General features: G+C 38.3%; 1 protein-coding gene across 3 annotated transcripts in view; it reads left to right on the top strand.

The window, feature by feature from the left end:
* The first annotated feature begins 9,495 nt into the window (after nucleotides 1–9,495).
* LOC127657005 (protein eva-1 homolog A) overlaps nucleotides 9,496–19,927 on the top strand; it is a 35,846-nt gene continuing 25,414 nt past the window's right edge. Inside the window, exon 1 of one of the 3 annotated variants that reach the window (XM_052145618.1) lies at nucleotides 9,496–9,632. The gene's annotated coding sequence lies outside the window, so the exon portion shown is untranslated. Of the gene's footprint in view, nucleotides 9,633–14,646; nucleotides 15,004–19,927 lie in introns of those variants that run through there. The other 2 variants (XM_052145617.1, XM_052145616.1) reach the window with 2 other exon arrangements.

Below are 19,927 nucleotides of genomic sequence, written 5' to 3'. Positions count from 1 at the left end.
GAACTGCCACTCACTGGACGTTTTTGGCACCATTCTAGAGACTGTTGCGTGTGCAAATCCCAGGAGATCAGCAGTTACAGAAATACCCAAACCAGCCCATCTGGCACCAAAAATCATGCCACGGTTGAAATCACTGACATCACATCACATTCCCCCAGTCCGAACATTTAACTGAAGCTCCTGACCTGTATCTACAAGGTCAATGTTGTGTAATGCATACCAGTGTGGTTTTCTCACAACACAAAACTGTTTAAATTGTAGTACTTGTTTGGACTATATAATATCTCAATGTAAGGATGGTAGGTCTTGCACCTCTGGAGTCTGTCACAGTGCTGTGAGGTTTATTTTACAGTGGGCATTTTGCTTTGATTCTACTGTGATGAGATATTTCATGTACTGATTCCATTACTGTCTCCATGTCAACCAGTAGCCTCTTAAGAAATTCAAATGTTTTTCTTTTCCTCTGATAAATTGGTCCACTGCAAGGATAATCTTGTTCATGCTGTGCGATATTTACTTTAGTTTGTGCTGACCCCTGAAGTGGGACTTTGCAAATTTAACTACAGGATTAAGCACTATGTAGCAGAAAGAGCTGCTTAAGAAATAAAAAACGTGGCATGATTTCCCAATCATAGCCCTACTGGCCTTTCCTGAATATGATTGGTAATAACTCCATGATTTCAACATTTGAGGTTTGTGGCCTTGACTCCATGTTGATTAGATTTGAAGCATCTGTATGCTAGTCAGATGGTTTAGTAGTGTCTGAAGAGAAGAGAATATTACTAAACTATTAAGAACTATGGTATGGTAACTTAATGTTAAATATGTATTTAAATTAATAGGTCTCATTAAATTTGCATTCATAAGGCTAGTATGAAAATTGTTAATACTTTATAATTACTCTGATTTGTTAACTAACACATACATTTATTTATTTGTTGTTTATTTGAATAGGGACAGATACAAAAAGAAAGCATAGATTATAAAGTACAATCCGATGCCTGTATCACAGTGTTTATAGCCGTGGCTAATTCGCAACACCTGTCCCTAGACACAGGGACTTTTAACAGTTAACTTTTAACAGTTAAGATAATAAAGGAATACAAATGTACAGTGAATACAATAAAATGTCCAGAAACCAGTTAGCACCAATAAAAGTTAATATAGTAAATAAACACATTCACTCGAACTCACACAGATGCACACCTCACATACACACAGCTATACATTTCATATGGAATGATCACATGCTGCTGCTGTATGATCCAGGCTTTTGTTCGTTTTTTGAAGGTGGGCAGTTTAGATAAAGTCTTTATATTTGTAGGAAGCCAGTTCCACAGATTGGCTCCTTTAACAGAAACATTTTTTTGGGCAAAAGATGTTTTACAAAATGGAACTTTACAGTCTCCAATTGTAGCAGCTCTTGTTGATCTGGAGGATTCCAGCCTATTCACAAATTTACAAAGTGGCTCAGGTGCAAGTTCAGTCAAACATTTAAAAAACAATTTTATGTGTCTAAGATTAACAAAATTAACAAAATTTAAGATTTTATGTTTACTTAAAATATAACAGTGATGGAATCGAATACAAAATAAACTGTTATGTAACTTATATGAGTGTGTTTACGTTAACACTTTATCTTGTATTACCATATATAACCTACATAAAAAGTAATGGTATTTGTTTTATATGTGTACTATAATTCGTTTTTTTTGTGTATAGTGAAATAGTTTTCATACTTAAGAAATGTACATTTAAATTATCAAAAAAAAAAAATACATATTGATATAATTACAGGACGCAGTTGTCTAGCATCTGCAAAAAGCATCAAAAAACTACCACTGGTTCAATAACATGATGTATTTTCACAAGTTTAATTACATAAGTTAAATTTACGTGTGTGTGTGTGTGTGTGTGTGTGTGTGTGTATGTATATATATGTATATGTATATATATATTTATACGTTTAACATGGAAATACATTTACAGCGCAAATTAAGGTTACTCCAGGGATGCTTGTGCATCAGCATTAGATACTAGAAATGTCCCACCCCTTACTGAATGAGAAAATATGATTGGTTAGCAAATATCCAAAATGAACGCTATGATTGGTCGTTTAGCTTAGACTGTCTGTCTTGCCTGTACAATCAGTTGCGCTCCCGCCTACAGCTGCTCCATGTGCATTTAGAGAGAATGTCTGTACACTTAAAACAAAAACACACAATTCACTCAACGGTGTTGCGGCATCGCATTGTGGCGGCCATATATCACAGCATATCATCACTTATTTTAGGTAGGCATACGCAAAATCCTAAGAAAGATAGGTGGGCATACGGTTGCCCTAGACTACACTACTGATGCTAGTCTACTCCTACAATTTGACAAAATTAACCATTAGCAGATATACGCATTTCAAATTTACAGTGTATTTCTTCTGGGGAAATGGACCAAAAATATTGATGACTCATCTTGTACTAGCATTACACAGATTTTTGTCCAATTAAATGTTCTCTAGAATGAGAATGTCCTTTCTGACAGATTATTGGCTATTTAAAGCCCAATTTCAGGGTATCTTTAAAGTGGAAGTCAATTCATTTGAACTGATGCTGTTTGTACTTTGTAGTCCTTCCTAAAGTCAGGATGTGATCTTACTGGGCAAAACCTAGATAAAATCAAACAAACTGCATAGAATCCCAACAGGCTAAACATTGCTTTTAGATTTGTGATTATTCTTATGAATCAGCAACCTTTTGCCCTGTTACAGCATTTCATCCAAAGAACCGACCAGAGGTAAAAGGCCTTGTTCAAAGGCATAAATGATTGAGCCTGGTAATGATAACTGTCCATTGACAAGTTCACTGGTTCTTTTGGCTAAAACAGAATTCTAATAATCAAGCTATGCCGTCAACAAATTGTGGCGTCACTTTCAAATATGTCTGTCTAGTACATGTTGACATAGGGAAACAATTGAAAACTGGACAGATGGACACATTCAGACAAAGTCTTTATATCAAGTCAGTCCACTGTCAGCCATCTTTGGAATGCTCTTGGGAGGTTATTTCCATTAATGACAGTACAGCTTCCATCTACTTGAATGGGGAAACACTGAAATCTCTAAAATGGTTGGTCAAGCTTATGATCAAAATGTATTTCAAATCAGCAATAAAATCTGACAAACAAAAGAATCATAAATTGTGCTTCGTTACCTCAGATAACAAATTTATTTACATGTGATATCTGTATTTAAAAGTTGATTGGCTCTTTTACCTGTAAGGCGGGACTTCCTTTCTACATCTGCTGACCGTGTGGCGTTCCAATTTCTCCCATTCAGTTTAATAGAAGTGGCTCGTCTCTGCTAAATAGTCTCTGATTCGGTGTGAATAACAGGTAGTTACTTTTCCTAAAGAGTCTCACAAAGCAGTCGTAGTGCACCTGCATCCAACGTGTCTGTGCGGGGTAGCGGTCAAAAGAGTATATTTGAAAGGCTGAGCGCTCGACACACGGAAGAAGAAAGTATACTTGAGACTTGTAGGCCCAAGTATACTTAGGTGTTCTGAATGCAGACTTGTTTCTGTAGACATGCGGACAGTCCTCGTCTTTGCGCACCATTGGTGCATGCACATGGCGTTGACTGCTAAAGGACTATCACAAAGTCGTAGTGTGCATGTGTTAAACTCGTCTGTATCAGCTTGCAGTGAAAAGAGTACACTTTGAAAGGCTGAGTGCTCAACTGTGCGAAACAGAATAGCATGCAGAAAAGCGAAGTATACCCTCACCTTTAGTCTTTAGAGCTGTCAAGGTGCCTGTGTTCATTTGCTGCTATAAGTAGGAAATGTTCATTATAGTATTAGATGGGAAGGACACAGGGAAGGACAAGTGGGTAACTGGAAAAGTGCATCAAAAGTAGCCTGATCCTTCCTCAGCTGCTAACTCTCTAATATCTGTGACCCTTACAAAGACTTGACCTATGGAGAAGAGCTGAACTAACAGTCTTTATGAGGTCCCTGGTTGTCTCTCAGGGCAGGTTGAAAAACTTTTTTTCACTCATTTATTTTATATTTTATCATGTATAATGTATTTAACAGTAGGCCGAGGAGCTCTATTTTGCCTCCATTCAAGAAAAGTGCAATATCGGTCTTGACTAAGTCATGAGATATGTCGGACAAGCATTTTCCAGTTTAACCAAATGATTCCAAAAACTAAAATGCTGAATCACATCTGATATTGAAAATGTTTCAATATTATTCAATACGATCGTGAGTTCCATATAAATTGTGTGATTAAGTGTGTTTTGATGCTGTACAAGGTACTGGACTGCTAAATGATACACATAAATGGGGGGCCTGGATGACTCCGCAAGTAAAGACACCGACTACCACACCCTGAATCCAGGGCATGCTGAGTGACTCCAGTCAGGCTTCCTAAGCAACCAATTGGCCCGGTTGCTAGGGTGTGTAGAGTCACGTTGGGTTACACTCCTCGCTCTCTGTGGGGCGCGTGGTGACTTGAGCATGGATGCCGCAAAGAATAGCGTGAAGTTCCACGATAACACACTCAAAAAGCCACGTGATATGAGTGGATTGACAGTCTCAGACACGGAGGCAACTGAGATTTGTCCTCTACCACCTGGATTGAGGCGAGTCACTACCACCACGAGGACTTTAGAGCACATTGGGAAATGGGCATTCCAAATTGGGGAGGGGAAAAAAAGCAAGTACACTACATACAAATTATTTTCACTACAGCCATTTAATTTAAGTCTCTGGATAATGGACTCACCTAGAAGATGGCCTGCACTCCTATTACCTCAATGGATGCTGTTTGCAGTTCAAAGGATCTGAATGCCAACTATGGATACTAAATGTACACTTGGCGATGAAGTAGTCTGAAAACCTCATGAAAAGCAGAACTGGAGTAAATGCTAGCATTTGGCACACGTGGTCAAACTGAATTAGATACTTGCCTTCTGCTTGATGTGGATCTTGGAAAACTACAATATAATTTTTCTTTTGTCCCCCTTTCCCCAGGCAGAGGCATTCAATAGTAGTCCTTGTTGTGCCTCACTTGATTCATTCATGTCTTGTTCTTTTTGGTTACACTAAATACTTAGAGAGGTTATCCTAAGGATAGAAATGGATGGGAAAATGTTCCGGTCTTGGTTACGAGGGGGTGGTAATCTTTTGCTAATGACTTAAACAGACAGAGTTCAACTTCTGTGAAAACAAAGGCTGAACATTTTAATGTGAATTGCTGAATACATAAATTTTGCCCCCTCTTTATTTTGCTTGGCTCAGATTTCTTAATCTTATGAGTCACATGATAGAATTTTATCATCAGCCCTTTTACTTTCGACACAATGAGAGCTTTTGCTTCAGTTCTGAAGGTGACTCAGATAAAAATGGACAAACTGGGGCAAACCTATCGAGATGAATCCACACAGTTGTTTTACTGTACAGAATACCTTTAACATTTGTTTATAGTGTGTGATTCATAAGTCTACATTAAAAAAAAAATTGTGTTAGATTTACTTAAAATACATATGTAGCATTTTGGCATCAAACATTTAAAGTAAATTCAACTTATGGTACTTTTATGTCAAAAATAACTAGAAAACCTATGTGAGATAACACAAATATATCAATTCATTTAATATTTACATAAAAAGTATATAATAGCATGTTGTTTAAAATGAACATAAACGTTGTTTCTACCTAATTGATTTTTCTCAAAAGAAGATAATCCATCCATCCATCGTCAACCGCTTATCCTGTGTACAGGGTCGCGGGGGGCTGGAGCCTAACCCAGCTAACATTGGGCGAAAGGCGGGGGACACCCTGGACAGGTCGCCAGTCCATCGCAGGGCAAAGAAGATAATGACTGAGGTTAATCATTAAACAATGAATTCCCCGAAGAAGTGCAAATAATGCAACAACATTCACAAGCGCAAGGAAAAATGGCATGGATTGAACAGGATTTAACTTCACCAAAGAGAACACTAATCACCCTAATGGTGACTACACAAAACAACAAATTACAGTAAAACAACATCAATAATTCTAAAAAAGAGTCTCTTATGAATCTTAAAAACAACTAATTAAATGCCCAAAAAGTTCCTTTTGACCTAAAAAATGTGCTTAAATTATTATAATAAAATTAACAAATCAAACAAATATGGTGATATTTCCTCGCATATATTGAAAAACACAAAATGATCTTTAAAACATCAATTCAAACTAAATTCTAATTCAACTTTCTCTACAGAAACGGTTATGCTATTTATATAGTATGTAATGGAAGAAAAAAGAAAAGGCAAATTGGAAGCAGTTTTGTGAATGTTTCTTTTGAACCCCACTCTACGCACACAACAAGGCAAGGCAAGGCAAGTTTATTTATATAGCACATTTCATACACAATGGTAATTCAAAGTGCTTTACATAGAAGAGTTTAAAATAAGAATAAAAAAATAAGAATAATTGAAACAGTTTAGAATAAAATAAAATAAAATACAGTACAAACAGTCGGACACACAGTGGCACAGTGCTCATTCAGTAAATGCACAGCTAAACAGATGTGTTTTGAGTCTGGATTTGAATGTGACTACTGTAGGAACACATCTGATCTCTTCTGGAAGCTGGTTCCAGCTGCGGCTGGCATAATAGCTAAAAGCAGACTCTCCTTGCTTAGAGTGAACCCTTGGTATTTCTAGCTGATGTGATCCTAATGATCTGAGTGATCTGTTGGGTTTATATTCAGTGAGCATATCTGCAATATATTGAGGTCCTAGCCCATTGAGTGATTTATATACCAGTAATAATACAACAGAGGTATTATTTTTGAATGCTACCTTCATGGAATTCATATTTTTGTCATCTACGAAAGAGCATGATTAATTTATGGTCCCCTGGTAAGGCTGTTGGACAGAAGAGAGTTAAGGGCTAATACACTCTGACTGTACTGTCAACTCAGTACTGACACACACACACTGTCTGGAGGCAACCAGAGCAGGACACCATATGTCAAGCATTGTTCAAATATATCCAGACATACAGTTGTGGCCAAAAATATTGGCCCCCTTGGTAAATGTGAGCAGAAAAGGCTGTGGAAAATATGTCCACACTGGTGGACTCTCCTCTTCAGTTCCACTCACAAATTTCCTATGGGGGTCAGTTCAGGGGGCTGGGATGGCCATAGCAGAATCTTGATTTTGTGGTCAGTGAACAAATTTTGTGTTGATTTTGGATCATTAAAGATCCACCACCATATTTAACCATGGGCATGAGGTACTTTTCCATATGGCTACCTCTACATTATGTGTGCGCCAAACCCATCTCTGGTGTTTGCTGCCAAAAAGCTCTAGTTTTGGTTTATCTGACCATAAAACCAGGTCCCATTTGAAGTTCCAGTAGTGTCTGGCAAACTGAAGACACTTGAATTAGTTGTTGGATGAGAGCAGAGGCTTTTTTCTTGAAACCTTCCCAAACAACTTGTGGTGATGTAGGTGATGCCTGATTGTAGTTTTGGAGACTTTCTGACCCCAAGTCCAAACTAATTTCTGCAGTTCTCCAGCTGTGATCCATTGAAAAATGTTGGCCAATTTTGGCAGCAATGGCTTGAACCACCCTCCTCACTGTGCGTGGAGACAATATAGACATGAATCCTCTTTCAGGTCGATTCTTAACATCTCCTGTTGATTGTAACTTAATTATTATTGCCCTGATGGTGGAAATTAGTATTTTCAATGCTTTAGTTATTTTCTTATAACCACTTCTCAATTTGTGAAGCTCAACAACCTTTTGCCGCACATCATAACTTTATTCTTTGGTCTTACCCATTGTGATAGATGACTAAGGGAATTTGGCTTGTGTGTTACCTTATATTTTAAGTCATGGCTGAACAATTTCATGTTCCTTGTCACCCAGGTGTATTACATTTTTTAAATATGAATGGGAATATACTTCAGATATATTGTAAGAATTTATAGGGGTACTACTAATTGCTGCAAATGTGTTTTGGAGAAAAAATATTTATATAATATTTAATTATGAGATATGAGATTAAGTTTTACTTTAAGGAGCAATAACAAGTTTTGGTGGCAAGACCCCATACAATTTCTGTCGCCTCTATAGTTATTTGTTTAAATCAAATGTATGTTCTGCGTATGCCAATATTCTTACGTTGAGTCTCCTATGATTGCATTGCTCTGTACTTAGATACCATTTACCTGGAGAGAGGGTTTCAACTGATCAGATTATATAATATCAATGAGAAAAGCATCATCGAGACATTTCATGAAAGAGCAGACATTGGTTGCAGGAAAAGTAAGAATTGGGGCATTTAAATTCTTGTGTGGGCATTGTTCAGACAGCATGACATGTGAACAAAATAGCACCTTTCTCCAAGTGTTCTGTTGGCAGTATTTCTTTCTTTCTACATGATCCACATTTCGCTTTATACATTTCTTACAAATCATTCTAAATTGATCGTTTAAATCATTGATACAGAATCATGTAATATACAGTACATTAAAAATGTTTTAATGCTGCCACATACCATAATTTTATGTTTTATGTCTGCTTAGAGGGTGCCCTTGTGTCCAAAGTATAATAAAAAACAATTGTGAAGATTTATGTATTAACTGAGCTGGAAATATGTCCTTGTGGTTGTTCACATCTACCTCAGGTATGGAGATACTCCACACTCTAATAAATCTTGCTACAGTAAATCACCATCACTTTTCACCAATGTCACTGAATGCAAACTGGATAGTCCAGGTAGGTTAACCTCAAATGCATTTAGTTTCACATGAGAGAATGCTATACTGTATAACACCATTTAATTTCCAATGAACCAAAGCACATTTCATCCCATTCATTTAAATTAATACTCAATATTTTTTTTTTTCATCTTTAGTTTTTAGAATACACTGTAGATGAAAATGGCATTTGGTATGCATCACACAATTGTTTTTCATAAATCAAACACAAAAGTTGTTGTTAGGCAGAATGTTTGCCTTAGTCACCATTCACTTTCATTCCAAAAAAATAAATAAAAAATGCAATGAAAGTGAATGGTGACTAAGGCTGTCAGCCCCTAACATTCTGCCTCTCCTTTTGTGTTCCATGGAAGACAGAAAGTCATATGGGTTTGGAAGAACATGAGGGTGAGTAAATAATGAATGCATTTTCATTTTGGGCTATTTTTCCACATACTTCAAAAACTACAGTGTACATAAATACATTTTCTGGACTTTCATGTCACTGACATACTGAAGCTAATTAACAAGACAGAAAACCGTACTTGCAGAGGCTTGTTTTTGATCAGCTAGTTGGGGCCATTCAATGTCTTTAATGCAACCTTTTAGTTATCATTTCTCCAGTGCCAACCCACACGTCAAACGCAGGCACACCATATAAGCCCTGGTTTGTTGACTCTGAGCAGCAGGGCAGTAAAGACAGCACACGGGGTCTGGGTGATGGGGCAGTTGAATTGTTGATGCTGAAATGTGCTGCTTCAGCAGACCCTCATGCCAGTTTCAATGGGACCAGAACTGGGGGATGGGGTGTTGTTAAGAATGTGGTTTATGTTGCAGCACCGTTATAGAACGTTCTGGATCCAGATGACTAAAATTAGAGGTCAGTAACATTTTAAATTGCAAAGCTGGAAAATAATGTTGCAATAACCTGACAGTTCAGCCTTGAACTATATGGTTTGTTTTTACTGATTAAGACCCTAAAGGCAATTCTACGTAGTTTAGTGAGTAAATTTGGGAGATTAAAGACATAGTTCACCCAAAATTGAAAGATCTGTCATCATTTACTGTACCTTTATGTCCTTTCAAACATTTATGGCTTTCAAACTTTTAGCCCTATTCACCATTCACTTTCATTGTGTAGAAAAAAAATACAATGAAGGTGAATGGTGACTAAGGATAAAGCCTAAAGTATGCTTTGGTTTTGTCGTGAACGCTTGGCTTCTACGTACAGTCGAATGCATGTCTGTCAAAGTATACTTCATTTGTCTGTGCGCATACGAAGGCGATTGCCGCATACACACTATGACTGCTATGAGAGACTGGACTATTTGTCCTTAGGAGATTAGACACATAAATATGTCTTTATATTCTTCAGACTCGAATTATACAAATGCAGGTATCTCCTGACCTCACACACGTCTTCTTGATGTGCACATCCACTGTTGTTGTTTTCATATTCGTCTTCTGTTGTTCAGCGGCGATCTTCTTCTAACACTTCTTCGTGACCACAATAGCTCAAGTGTGAGTGTTGCCACCTTGTGGACCCATTAATTAGTGCAAATATCTCCAGGCGCATGCTCATTCTAAGAATTCAAAGATGCACGGTTACAAAAATCGAGATGCGCTCATTCAGTGCTTGAGCACTTTTGTTGATAACGAAAATTGTATACTCTTTATACTTTGTGCTTAACACTCTGCCTAACATCTCCTTTTGTGTTCAACTGAAGAAGAAGAAAGCCATACTGGTTTGGAATGGCATGTAGGTAAGTAAACGATTTTTGAGTGAACTATCCCTTCAAGAACTTTTCTTAGACTGTTTTGTTAATATTTGGTTTATGCTCTGTACTAGATGTAATCTTTGGTCGTTGAAAGGTTTCCTCAGTATTTTTTCCCTGAGATGCACTAGAGTTACATAAAGCTTTTTGCACAATCATACTAATCAAATCATCTCCATGAGTGAGTCTGGACGTCAGTAGTTCTGCAATCTGCTACGTAATGTGGCTTCAGATTCTCCTACAATCTGCAGTTCTTATCTGGTAGATTGCTGCTCTTCCTCGCTACTCTTATTTACTCATGTGGTCATGTGCTGTTGATGATCTATTATCACACTCATTAAATGCTTAATTACCTTCCCTGGGAAAAGAGGTCTTGATGACCCCATTAATTTGAACTGCTACTATGGCTGTGTTTTTGAGCTTGTAGTGAAGAGCAAAATGAGCAATACAGCAATGTACAAAGTTTTAAAATTCATCAATGTGTATTGTACCGCAATTAGGTTTTAGCAGTTGTCTCCACTGTAGCAGCTTAGTTATCTGGTCAGGTTTTCAATTAACATTTCACATGAGATAAAGTATGTGAACACTGGGTTTCCTCTTGTGCATGCAATCTCATTTAATATGGAAACTTAATATAGGGTATATGGGGAAAATGTACAGGGATGTAATGTACAGCTTGGTCATAATCAGAAAATAAATCCCAACAGAATGATCAGGACCCTGACGTCGAGCAGAGAGGGGTTTATTTTGTGATGATGACCAGCTGACTGTACAATATCCTGCTTAAGGCTACTTGAAAAAAAAAATGCATGGACATGAAACATTGATTTGAGTTGAATTTATTGTAATATGTTAAAAGGAAGAGACCGCAGAGAAAAACTGGCACAGCTATGTAGGAAATCAACTACCAGGGCAATGGTCAGTTGTACAGTTTAGGGGTGTGGCAAGGCGGAGGGCGGGGCCGGGTCATGATCATAACCAACCGGTCCCTTATCAGGCTAATTAAGCCTCGGAGAGGGATAAGGGCCGATGGCAGACGGTGGTGCGACGAGAGAGAGATGTGTGTGTGTTTTGTCTTTTAAGTTTATCATTAAAATATTATTTATATTGACAAGCCGGTTCTCGCCTCGTCCTTTCCATTGACTTCTTTACACTGGTGCCGAAACCCGGGAAGGAGGAGGGATGCCCGTCACGGTGTACTCGACACTGCCATCCACCAGGGGAGGGAGTAGACCGACCGACCGCCCGGTCGCCTCCGACCGCGAGGCGAGTGGGGGACTGGACTCCCCGACCGCCTGGAGCGATGGAGCCCTGCCATCCCCCAGAAATGCGGAGGGGTCGATGGAAGACCGCCATCCGTGAGGGGAGGAGGGAAGTGTCTCCCCAACTGCCTGGAGCGGTAGGGCCGCTGCCAGGGGCGGAGGAGTGTCACCATGAGTCACCGAGAACGCGGAGGGGCGTTCTTTCCGCCGGGGGTCGTGAGTCTGACTGCGGTCTGCCCGGGGAGAAGCGGCTGTCGTCCGCCTGAGAGGGTGGAGTAGTGATTTGAGGACCATGCGACAGTGTATCGGAGAACCGGCAAGTATTTTTTTTTTTTTTTATCTCTCTCCCCTCTCTCTCTCTCACTGCCGCTCTGCGTTGGCCTTTTCCCTCTTGTTTAAATTGTACTGTGTTTTTTGGGGGGTACTACACTGTTACAGGAAGTACCCCCCCATTTTAATTATTTATGTTTCCCTCCCCTTGTCCCCTCCCTCGTCCAGGTAGATGACCTCGGAGAGGGATAAGGGCAGACGGTGGTCGCGACGAGAGAGAGATAGTTTACGGACATGTCCGTCATGTGTGTGTTTGTGTCTTATAAGTTTCTCATTAAAATATTATTTATATCGTCAAGCCGGTTCTCCCCTTCTCCTTTCCATTGAATACGTTACAAGGGGTTATTATATAAAAAATATTTCACTCAGATGGCCACGATTGACCAATCAAAATCAAGTGTTCCAGAGCGCCCATTTAATATGTTTTTGTGCAACTGCCAATTTTATTATGTTTTTTTTTTTTTTTTTTTTATATTTTATTTCAGTGCTCAGCTGGTTGTTTGCAAAGTCTATAATTAAAGAATTTAGGCTGATGGGCCCTTCAGTAAATTGGACACTCTTTTAAATAACTTTTCTATCTTATAATTGATTAAGATTCAATTTTAGGCATGATGACACTTTGTACATTACAGATTTTATTAGCTTGATTTCAACTAGACTGATTGCCTTCCTGTCTGCATCAGTATTCTTCAGCTTCCCTGTAAGCATTGACATTTTTTAGTTTTCTGGTGTATTTGTAACCATACAACTGAGTTTGATCACTTCATGGATGGTGAAGCTGATAGAGGGGATCAGCCTGAGAGATCAAAAGCTCAGGTCTCAATCACAGACTAGAGTGGTGCCATGCAAAGTGTTCTGTCTGACAATCTTCCTATCAGATTAGAGGAAGATGGTTGCATTGAGGGACAGGTCAAAGACTATCTAAGGCTTTTATGGTCTATAAAAGCAACAGAAATTCGACTTAATGAGTGAGCACAAAGGTCATGGGAATGCCCAGTGTTTACCTGGACAAACTCGGGTCTAAAAGCATTGTACTTTTTGTACTAAAAGAACAAATTGTTTTGGAGTGCTTATTTTTTTAAATACAAGACCAGTCATTTGCTATACAGTTGAGTCCACTAGTGAAAATGCTTCTATTTTTGTGTTTTTAAGTAATTTAACAAAATAACCATTAACCATTAAAATCCAAAGCGACTTAAAATGAGGAAGGATATAACGGAAGCGATTCATCTTAAGAAGACAGTAACATGAAATGTTCTTCATTACAAAGTTTTAATTGCATTAGGAAAGTACTAGCCGAGACAGAGATTAGAGTGCAACTGTATGGTCTTGTGCTCATGAAAAAGTCAAAAGTTAGTAGTTTTTTGAAGACAGAGAAAGATAATCACATATTCAGCAAACACGTTGGAGTATCAAGTTTTGATGATTTCTGCAGACTGATTGCACTGATTTGCAATTTGAAAACAGTGTGTCGAAAGTGCTTCTGCTGTAATCAGTCTGTGGTTCCTGAAATGCGTACCACTGCCCCCAGTGGCCGAGGATGGAAATGTTGTTGAGCATATGGGCAAGTGTGAGTTCCAGTTTCCAGGTGAAATGTCTACAGAGTGGTGCCAAAAGTGAGTTGTAAAACGAGTGGTATTTTTTAGTTTTAAATTGTGTAATACAGTCAACAGGAATGAATATTTTATTAACCACACGCTCTAGCTGTAAAACCAACCCCAACCCTAAACCTAACCATCAGTGGAGTAAAAATTAAATTTTAGATGAAAAGTGCAAACTCTGAATTGCGCTCGTCATTGTTTATGTGAATGTGATTACTTCCTGGTTTCCATGGAACCAGAACCCATGTCTCTGAGGATTGTCACGCAACACACTATCAGTAGTGCGACAGGAAAAGGCAAACATTCAAACTGATGCAAAAATGTCTGACGGGGGATGGCATTTGTCAGTAATTTGGCAGAATGGGGTCAATTTCAGGGTGCCAGAATATTCGGTAACAACATGTCGATTTCTTTGTGATCATATTGATTTCTGAATTTTTGTAATATTTGGTACATCCCCCTGTTGCTTTAATAATAATGTACTCAAGTTGGCAAATTTATGCAAAAGCTGATGGTCTAATTTTCTCAGCATTGAGAATTAACATAACTTTAAATCTCACATTTTAAATGTGGACTATTTAATTCAAAAAGATGGCTAGTGTATTATGGTCACCTAGCTGGTTTTCACCCCAGTTCACATGCTCATAATAGGGTTTTTTTAATAAGTGTACAAAAATATACATTTTCATAGCCTTGGGGGCAGAATTCCCAACAAAAGTTAAGAGGCAAATTCCAAGTCCAGGCTGAATGAAATTCCCATGTCATGTCGTGTTCTCTACCAATCGTCCAACCATCCCCCTCCTTCTCCTTCTTTTCCAAACACCCTTCCTTTCGCTCTCTATCTCTCTCTCTCTCTCTCTCTCTCTCCGACCTCCCTCTTTCCCTTTCTTTTATACTCGTTTCTCTCTTGAGTTCCATTCTGACTCGGCTGTGTCCGTCAATGTGGTGAACACTTCTGTCTTCTCCGTGTCACATTCCTGCTGCCGGGCTCAATGTCCTCCTGACATGGGTTATTAAGAGAGGCACAGCTCCAGAATGCATCCGAACACAGTGTTATGATTACCTTTTGTTTCTAACTACTTTTCTGAGTACCTTTCTAGATAGGCAGAGATAAAAAAAAAAAGACTCTTGAGCTCGCTTTCCATTTTTCCTTTTTTGAGTTCTTTGGGGCTTCTACGGTATCAAATATCTCACTTGTGCACAGAGGAATACAGAATTGAGCCACGGGTTTAACTTCTGCAGCTCAGGTGTGTGCATGGGCAAGAGAAACGAAAGAATACTGGGTGAGTTTCAGTGTCTTGTTAATTGTGCGTGTGTTGATATTTCAATCAATATAAGGTGTATTATGGGATGCTGGCTAGGTGCTTTACTGCCCTGTTGCTTTTATGTTCTTATTTGAATGAAAAAATTTTCTTTGCAGTGTCAATTGTATTGTGTGTAGTTGTAAGAATATTTGGGTAGTTTCTCTATATGTATACTTTTTGTTTTAACATCAAGATTTTGCGTTAAAATATACATTAATAAATGAGGGAAAGTGGGAAATCTTAGGTCCTGAAACTGGTCACCATTATTATCATTTTAATCAGCTGTATTATTTTCATTAGTTCATTTTAAATGCTCCTGCGGTGTGAAAGTACAAATATGAATTATGGTAATGAGTTCAGAAAGGCTGTATGCATAATGATAATACAATATTGTAATTAATTATATTTGCAAAATGATTTGCAAAATTCTGTCTAAAACAGTTTTTATGTCAACTACCCATATACACTCACTGAGCACTTTATTAGGAATACCTGTACACCTACTTAATCATGCAATTATCTAATCAGCCAATCATGTGGCAGCAGTGCAATGCATAAAATCACACAGAAACAGGTCAGGAGCTTCAGTTAATGTTCACATCAACCATCAGAATTGGGGGAAAAAATTGGATCTCTGTGATTTCAACTGTGGTATGATTTTTGATGCCAGATGGGCTGGTTTGAGTATTTCTGTAACTGCTGATCTCTTGGGATTTTCACGCGCAACAGTCTCTAAGAGTTTACTCAGAATGGTGCCAAAAACATCCAGTGAGTGGCAGTTCTGCAGATGGAAACACCTTGTTGATGAGAGAGGTCAACAGAGAAGGGCCAGTCTGGTTCAAGTTGACAGAAAGTCTACGGTAACTCAGATAACCACTCTGTACAATTGTAGTGAGCAGAATAGCATCTCAGAATGCACAACATGTCAAACATTGTGGTGGATGGGTACAACAGCAGAAGTAGATCCTGTCTGGCACTTTATTAGGACCATAGTGTTCTTAATAAAGTGCTCAGTGAATGTACATGGATATATGGTGAGATCACAAACTGTCTGGCTAATACTCATATGCATTTGATATGTCTTTTCTCTCTTACAATGCAATGCATTTGATGCCTTTCCCCTGTCTATGGTCTGTTGCATATATTTTATCTTATTTGTAATTCTTTTGTTCTTTAAATATTGTCTGCTATAGCTATTTAATGTCAGCAGAAAGGTTGGTTGGGCTTGTAGCTGTGCTTTAGAGTTTGTTATAATCATTTAAGGAAGACATAATTTCATGGCATGCCACTGCCCTGACTACAGATGGTTCTGTTGGGAAACTGGATGCATGTCCATATAATTTTTTTCAGCTTAAGTTTTATGTTACGATTTCAATGAATAAATAAAGTAAAGTGTACTGTACATCTCAGGTCCTGTATCTGGGCACCATTTCATTCAAGATTTTGTTTTTGCCTTATCTTGTTTATTTTACACGGTCCTGTGGTGTGAGTACAAATATTCCATGTAGTCTTTAAAATAATATGAGGTCATAAAAACTTCAAGTATAATAATTAGAAAAGAATTAGCAAAAAATGGCTTAAAAATAATTTTGGAGTGTGCATGTCCCACCACAGGATGTCAACTCTATATATTTTATGCCAACAACTCAAATATAACCTTTCAAATAATTTGTATGAACTGTATTTTTTATTTTTTCACAATGGCCTTTTGAGAAGTTCAATATTTGAGGTTTATGATCATGGGATCATATTGTTGCATTGTACTGATTTTGGACCAAATTCTCTTATCCATAGTCACACTCATAGGTATGAATTATACAGATCAACAGCTCAATGTCACTACATCAGTTTCTGGTTGGGGATATTGTAATGGCGCAGTGAAGTTGAAAGGGAACACCTTTGCTCTCTGTGTTAAATAAAAGCTGTTGAATGACTCTCCGGGGTGCTGAACTGTGAACAACAGAATGCTAGCGGGTTTTCATTTAACACTTCATATTAGATTGATGTCTTTCCCTGCTCCGGAGAGCCGACCAGGGTCAACATCATCCCTCAAACACAACCAGACACCCACTGAGGACTGTAACAACCTCACTGCTCTTTATGGGTGTTTGTGGACACTTTTGACACTATGGAAATTCTAGTTTGTAATTGTGTTCTTTGTGGGGATTTTTTTGTCAAATTTGAGGCAAAGAAAATTCTGCCATTATTTACTCACCTTTATGTCACTCCAAATGCATATGACTTTCTTTCTTCTATGGAGGAATACATTAGACATTTTAAAGAATCTTCCTTTTCTCCATGTAACAACAGTTCACATGGCTGTTGTGTTCCAAACATTATAAAACACCCCAAAAAAATAAAGGATTAAACTGTGATTACATTTTGGGTGAACTATCCCTTTAACTTTCCCTTTAACATTGAGGCAAGAGGGCCATATACATGCAATCCCACACACAATTGCAGACACCGACACACATACCTCCATCAGGTTGTTTAGCATTATCTTCTTATCTGAAAGCATCACAGGTTTCTGCTGATAACAGGATATTCTCTGTTTTGGCCTTTATCCCCCTTATTGCAACCAGAGTCAGTGGAGAGGAAGTGACCTCCAGTCATTTCTCTATTTTTATACACACCACATTCATGCTCAAATACACAAAGACCTCAATGTTCTGATGTGTAGACCATTATTGAACTATTACTTAATGGCTACCTAAGTAAATGGTTAGAGTGTTGAGTTGACTTGAAGCAATTATAACAGAACTATTGTCAATTTTTTTTCAATCTCCTTATTTCTGTGTCCTGCTATCGCCTGATTTGGTTCTCGAGGGTCTCTAATAGAAGGACCAGATGTTGGCAGAACTTCCTGCCACTCTAGTGCTTTCAGACAGCTGCTTTGTGTCAGCTCTCATCCTGGTTCCCGCTCCTAGAGCTTGGAAGGCAGTAACGGTGGGGCCAATGGGCCTGAAAACACACTGAGGCATTGTTCATATGGACAAGCTGCCTTAGGACTTGCAAGATACACAAGATTCACACAGGTCTGAGTGAGTTCACCAAGTAAGTGGGGTGGTCACATCTACTGGAGTTCATACTGAACGTTGAATTGAAAGAAAGACTGTTTCACATGGAAGCCACTGGTCTTCCAAAAATGAAAATAACTTTAAACTTTAAAAATAAATGACTCACCGTTATGACACATCAAGCACAACTCTTTAAACTTTTCATCTGTGGGGAAAAAAAGAGATATTTCCTAGAATGTTGATGATGTGCTTTTCCATAAAAGAAAAGCATATTGTGACCAGGAGCTGTCAAGCTCAAAAAAGCACAAAAAAGTACCATAAATGTAGTCCATTCTACAAATGTGCTCTCTCTGTCTTCTGAAGACATATGATTGCTTTTTGTGAGGAATCTACTGAAATTTAAGTCATTATTCACTGAAATCTTTGCCCTCCTCTAAAGTTCTCAAATATATTTTGTGCTTGCACACATTTCAAACTTTTACTGCCAGGATTGATCTCAATGCCATACATAATTGGTTCTCTCAATTGATTGTCTAGTAACTGATTGTGATGCATAAGGCCAAAAACATACTTTATGCATTGAGTTATGAATTGCTGTCTGACACATTTTGGGATGCAACAATGGACGAATTCGAGCTTGTGTCAACATAGTCTCATGAGAATTTATACATCAACCAATTACCTAGGGCTACACTTCACAAACATGCTTTACAAGCCCAGAAGTGTCACATTCTTCCCTAGTACACATTAGGGATTTTAAATTTTTTATCATGGCTATGTTTATGCTCTGGGTAGGGCAAGGTCTTACACTACATGGTTAGGTTTAGGGATGGGGTTTTGGTTAGCATTTAAAGTTCCGTAAACACATTTTTGGATTAACACGGAACAAATGCCACATCAGGAACTACAAGGAACCGAGGGAAGATTCTCTCTTTGGTGGGGGTATAAATCGTATGATTTCGTACAAATGGAATTGGGGAATGAATTTGCCACCTCGTACTATTGAGATGAATTCTCGTGTGATCGAGTCGGCTTGTGTAGCTAGATGCATCTGTGTTTACATACCTGAGTAGAGTATTTATTAAATTAGGCCTTAAATTAGAACATGTAGAAAAACAGAACTTTTGTTGATTGTTTGATATCATGCAGCATTGTGCAAGGCAGCCCCAGCCACTGTGAACTCTCATTTGTCCAAATCCCGCTCATCACTGTACATTATTTGTACACTGTGTCGCACAGCAGTTTCGCATTAATTGTGGACAGACAAATTGCTTTTCACTGGAATCTTATCACATGGCATTTAGTTAGGACACAGTGTCAGATTTGACCAAACATTTTGATGATTTGGAGAGATTTCAAGTGATCTTGTTTACATAACTGATTAGCGCACTCCCATATTGTTGAAAAGCGGTTGATGTTGCAATGAGTAATATTTAATCTAATCTTACATGATTTCAAATAGTAACTAAAATCTTGTAAGGAGCTATGTTTTTATAGTTGTTCATTTTGCTTTGTGTTTCATGTTCATTCTTTTTCAGTTGTGCTCTGAACTTTATTTAATCTTTTCCCCGCTGGCTTGGCAGGCTGAAGTCACTAAGCAACCTTATAATGTAATACCACAAAGAGGGAAAAGGGCCTCTGTCAGTATGAATCAGGCTCAAAAATGCACAGGACCCTGGCAAGGAGCATGTGGCCCCTTTTCCCTTTCCCATTAAAATATATTTGCTCTAGAACTCAAGGATTTGCGCATGTGTTGTGTGAGATGTCTTTTGTGTAGCACTACTGCCAGCCTATGACAAGTTTTCATGCACAAGTGCTGCCAAGGGGCTGCAGCTACGCAATTAAAAAAGAGAACAAGTGGCTATGGTTAAAAACAAAATTGC

Source organism: Xyrauchen texanus, chromosome 16, assembly GCF_025860055.1.
Source record: "Xyrauchen texanus isolate HMW12.3.18 chromosome 16, RBS_HiC_50CHRs, whole genome shotgun sequence".
NCBI classification, from domain to species: Eukaryota; Metazoa; Chordata; class Actinopteri; order Cypriniformes; family Catostomidae; genus Xyrauchen; species Xyrauchen texanus.
Note: the sequence above shows the minus strand (reverse complement) of the source record. Positions and strands in the feature narration are given on the sequence as shown.